We start from the raw sequence: 6,000 nt of genomic DNA, 5'->3' as shown, positions 1-6,000 counted from the left end.
CCCCTCTAGACATACTTTAGATCCTATAATTGGTATCAGAGCTTTGCTCTCTATTGCATTGGTTTCACAACCTAGGAGAGTATGGCGTCTAGTGAGCGAAATTATCACCATGGGGATCCATATTTTGATGGTACAAACTTTGCTAGTTGGAAGCATAATGTGAAAATGCATATTCTTGGTCATAACCCCGTCGTTTGGGTTGTTGTTCATGTTGGTTTGCAAGGTGTATTCTTTGGTGATGGAAAGGAAAGGAACCGAATCACGAAGTGACAACAGATGAATTGAAGATGTTGAAATACAACGCTCAAGCATGCGACATTCTATTCAATTGCTTATGCCCCGAAGAGTTCAACAAGATCAGCCGTCTTGAGAATGACAAGGAAATTTGGGACACTTTGATTGATATGCACGAAGGTACCCAATCTATGAGGGAATCTAAGTTGGATGTGCTACAAAGTCAGCTCGACATGTTCAAGATGATGGATGGTGAAGGAGTCACTAAGATGTACTCTAGGCTAGCTCTCATCACAAATAAGATTGCTGGCTTAGGAAGCGAAGAGATGACTAGCAAATTCATCATCAATAAGATACTTAGAGCCTTGGATGGAAAGTACGACACAATGTGCACATTGATCCAAATGATGCCAAACTACAAAGAACTCAAGCTAACAGAAGTCATTGGAAGGATTGTACCTCATGAAATATGACTCAAGGACAAAGAAGAGTTGCACAACATGTCAAGCGGTGCTTACAAAGCTTAAAGTGATGCCCCCGCTACTTCAAATGAGAACCTTGTCACCAATGAAGAGATAAGCCTCATGGTCAAGAAATTCAACAAGTTCTACAAGTGTAGAGGCAAAGAGAGAAGCTCGAGTTCAATATATGAAGAGAAGCGTTCATCTAGTCGTGGCCGAAATTTCTACAATTGTGGAAGTCCCGGACACTACTCCAATGAGTTCTATCCCCCCACGAAAGAATATAAGAGTCACCTAGAAGATGAAGCTCAATGGAATAGTCACCTAGAAGAGAGAGAAGGAGTAGAGAAGATCATTATGAACGAAGATCCTCCCTAAGAAGCAAGTAATCAGAGAAGAAGGACAAGTACACCAAGAGCCACTCAAGAAGAAGACATCAAGCTCATGTTGGTGAATGTGTATCCGGCTCCGAGTGCCACAGCCAATCTGAGAAAAGCTACCACTCCAATATCAACTATAGTCAAGATGAAGGTGTTGCTGGTCTTGCACTCGTATCCTCCAACTCCTTTGACATATTTGATTCACCAAATGAAGGGATTGGAAACTGCTTCATGGCTCAAGGCCCCGAGGTATCACACCCCGATTACTTTGACTTTAATAGTGATGAGGATGACTTGGTAGGAGAAGATGGCTTGCTCTTTGATGAAACTAGTGATGGCTTTCTCTTTAATGAAACTAGTGATTATAATGAAAATGAACTTGTTGATAATTATACTAGTCAAGATAAGTCGTGTGATGATGATAAGAAGGAGATTGAGCGTCTAACTAAAGAATTAAATACTCTTAAGTTAGCTCATCAATCTACTTTAGAAGATCATTGAGAGCTTGCAAGAACTCATGATAAGCTATGCTTCGAGAAACTAAATTTAGAGAAAGAACATGAGTTTCTAAAAGCAATGAATGATGATCTTAGAAAGAAGAGTTCTTCTTATCGATCCAAACAATTACTCTTGTCTATTTTTGTTCCACAAGTGAAACCCAAGAACACTAGTAACAAAGGAAAGAAGGTTTCTTCATCTAGGAACAACAATACTAATGCTAAATCAAATGATATTGTTGCTAGTAGCTCTCTTGATTCCACTAATGATTCTCTTAGACAAGTTACACTTGAGCAAGAAAATGATTTATTGAAAAGAATTATATAGAGAAGTGTCTTCAAGAGTCTTGCCAGAAGTATGAAATTTGAGGAGATTGTACGCAAGCAAGGAGGACACCAGAAGAAGCAAGGTGTTGGCTACTTCAATGCCAACGGAGTTGAATGGGAAGAAGGTCAATACCCCATCCCAAAGTTTGTTCCCCAAAAGGACAAGTATGATCCTACTCTCCCCAAGGGAACAAGCTCCCAAATTGACCTTCCACCACAAGACCACAAGGGCAAGTACAAGCTTCGAGAGGAGTTTGACTCATTTGAGGAAGAACCCTAAGCCATGGTCAAGTGGATCCCCAAGGCCACTACTAGCTCTACTTCATCAAGTGCTACCACAACTCCAAGGATCTACATCAAGCTGATGTGGGTCCCCAAGAAGAAAAACTAGAGAAGTTCTTGAGTGGTGACTCCGCCAATAAAATTCACTCATATTCATTTTGGAAGAAGTATATGCAATCAATTCCAACTTTACGCATTAATTCAAGGAGGCGCATATTCCCTCAAAGGTAAGCAAGGGACAAGGTAATTAATAAATCAATGGACATCATCTCATATGTACTTCATTCCATGTCCATAGAAATCCTTGTATTTGTTCCTTGTCTATGGGACTCACCCATGTAGGTGATAAGAGTAAGAAACAACGAGCATTGCTCCCAACTCAAGATGATCTTCATCAACAATGAGCATCCACCACTACTACACCTACGTGAAGTGTTCTGTGACAAAACCCAAGGTTATTTTATCCCTCTTAGGGGGGATGTCACATCAAGGGGGGGATTTACTCTAAGACTTGAGTTAAATCATCTCTTAAGATGTGAACAGATTGAAAGCTTTATGTAAAAGTTGCAACCCCTCTTGTGCTTAAACGATGAGTATGACCGATTATTAGAGCATATTTCTCAACGTGTGGTTTTGGTAATTGATGACAATCCCTATGGACTAATGGTTGCCTTGAGTTATATCCGAAGGATTTGTCCATAGGCATTTCTTGAAGTCCATATGTTGGTTTCAAGAAGTTTATATGATGAACAAGGTGGTATTCAAGGTTTTATAGAAAGATTGGTCATAAAGACACAAGTTCGATCAAGACTAAGTCAAAGAGTCTATCAAGTTGATCAACACACAAAGCTTGAAAGATGTAACGAGAGGGATCAAGTGATCCCATGATATGGTAAGCATTTTCCATTACGCTTTGTGTACTAACCCATGGTCTTCATGAGAGTTCTGTGTGGGGTTAGGTGTGTTTCCATGGGCTTGCGTCAAGAGGAATATCACATACAACCCATGGAGGATGACATCAAGTGGTGATCATCATCAAGATTACGGTGTGCAAGTTCAAGTGGAGCATCATGAAGATATCATGCTTGAAGCTTGTCGTCCATTGTGGTCGCAATGGACTTGTGAAGATGTGCTTAAGAGTGGCTCACCCATAGGGAGTACGGGGGAGCAATCAACTAGTCTTCATCAAGCCAACACAATCAAGAAAGGTGGTCCATCTTTAGGAAGTCAAGATTGTGATCATCTAGCTGAAGTGGACTATGTGCAAGGTATAGAGTTGCCCTTGATAGGTTTTCTATTTTAGGATAGATTGCCATACTGTCAAGGGGGGATCTCAAGTGAGTAGCTTGATCGTATCGTTCATTGAGAGCTTAAACCATTCCCATCCTTGCATAATCTTTCTTGGTTCTTGTTTGGTGTTTCTCTTTGTGAGTTTTGGAGCTTATGGTCATCTTCATCACAAGCTCGAGTTCATCGAAAACGGAGTCCATATGTATCTTCTATGATGTCTTCAATGTTGGAATTTTTGCGAGTTTTTCACTCATAGAGGTTTCACATCTCTATATCATTTGCATTTTGTACTACCTCTTCTTAAGATAACAAGCCGCTCTTGGATAGCTCTTGTCGTCGTGAATCCAACTAGCTTGAGTTTGCTCATTTTGGAGCTTGAGTTTGCTAATTCATGTTTTTCATCTATTGCTCCACTTGTGCCTGGAAATATCCTACCTCTTATGATCGGTAGTACTGCCGTGGCAGCGCTATTACCGCTCTAGGGCAGAAGTGTTGCGGCCAGTTCCGCTGCCTAGTGCCACTGCCCATGGGTCTCGACACTTTTCGTGTTGGACTGATCGGTTTTTGGAGCCGTAGTGCAGGGAAGTAGTACCGCCTAACAAGTGGTAGTACCGCTTGTTACTACCGCACCAGAACCTCTTGGTATTTCTGCGATAGGTGTGTAACATGTCCTGGGAGGATATAGGTGGCTGTACTACCTCTTATGATCGGTAGACCTCTCCTTTCAGTGGTAGTACCGCTCTGGCAGTACTACCGGCTTCTACCTCCCTTGTTGAATGCTGCCCTCTGCCCCAGCGGTAGTACTGGTCCCCATTGGAGCGGTACTACCTCTTATGGGTAGTACTACCGCTCCCTGGAGCGGTAGTACCTCTCATATGCGGGCTGAGGGGGTAACAATTGGATTTCCCCTTCCTATAAATGGGGTTCTTCTTCCCCATTGAACCCCATCCTTTGAGCTAGTATTCTCCCCCCATTGTTGACCCTCTTCGACTTGCTAACTCTCAATCCCTCCAATTATTCTTGCTAGTTCTTGAGGGAAAAGAGAGAGGACATCTAGATACACATTTCCACTAATCACTTTCTCCTCTATATGAGGGGAACCCCTTGGATCTAGATCTTGGAGTTCTTCGTGTTCTTCTTTGTTCTTCCTCTCATTTTCTTCCATAGCATTAGTTGTTGTGGAGGGACTTGGGATAGAAGGACTTGGGTACTCCATGTGCCCTTGCCATTTCATTTGGTGCATAGGTTTGAGTTCTCCATGGTGATACGTGGAAGTGAAGTTTGATAAGCTTATTAATCTTGGGTGCTTGGTACCCTAGAGCTTATTCTTCTTGGGTGGTTTGACATCCTAGAAGCTTGGTGGTGCCTCACAGCTCAACCATTGTGGTGTAAATCTTTGGGAAAGCGTCGATCTCTTCAATTAGGTTGTGGAGATTTCCCGAGCATTTGAGGTCATCTGTTGGAGCCTCCAGTTAAGTTGTGGAGATTGCCCCAACCCTGGTTTTACGGGTTCGGTGACCACCTTGAAGGGCCCCTTAGTGGAATTACGGCATCTTGCATTGTGCGAGGGCGTGAGGAGATTACAGTGGCCTTAGTGGATTCTTGGGGAGCATTGTGCCTCCACACCACTCCAAATGGAGATTATCATCCGCAAGGGTGTGAACTTTGGGATACATCATCGTCTCCACGTGCCTCGGTTATCTCTTACCCGAGCCCTTTACTTATGCACTTTACTTTGTGATAGCCATATTGTTTCTTGTTATATATCTTGCTATGACTTAGTTTGTTATCTTTCTTAGCATAAGTTGTTGGTGGACATAGGTGAGCCTAGTTATTTTAGGTTTTGTGCTTGACTAATTAAACGTTAGTTTTATGCCTCATTATTTCAGGCCTAAACCGTAATTATTTTAAAGCGCCTATTCATCCCCCTCTAGGTGACATCCACGTCCTTTCACCTATGATCAAGTATTGTTGCTTGCCTCCTAAGTCAATATACTCATATGTAGATGATATTGTCATCGCCAAAGTGCTTGGTAGATACTAGAGTGGTTGTGCATGTTTGCCATGTTTTATTTGACATCTTATTGTGTGAGCATGTTGGTATGCATATCTTTGCTCATTCGAGGATATCCAATTGTTGTTATTTGGCTTTTCGTTTTTATTTGGCCAATTGGATATACAAGAATTCCTAAGTACCCCACTCTAGATATCTATGTTTTCTTATCTAAAATTCTTTTCTTGCTACATCATAAAATTTGAGCAAGCACTTTAGGGACACTCTACGTGAGTAGCACTCGAAGATCCATCACAACAAGAGCTGACTTCTAAAACCTCCCATGTGCCACTCGGTGTGACCAACTCCAAAATCACGGTCCCACCAAAGCACTAGGGTTGATCTGGTTTTTTGATCTTAGTACCAACGGTTTTTAAATCTCGGCCTCACCGAGTTTCACTGTCATCTGACAGTTATGGAACTCGGTGTCACCGACAGCAATATATATATATATATATATATATATATATATATAT

Source organism: Hordeum vulgare, chromosome 7H (assembly GCF_904849725.1).
Source record: "Hordeum vulgare subsp. vulgare chromosome 7H, MorexV3_pseudomolecules_assembly, whole genome shotgun sequence".
NCBI lineage: Eukaryota > Viridiplantae > Streptophyta > Magnoliopsida > Poales > Poaceae > Hordeum > Hordeum vulgare.
This window is presented reverse-complemented; position numbering follows the sequence as displayed.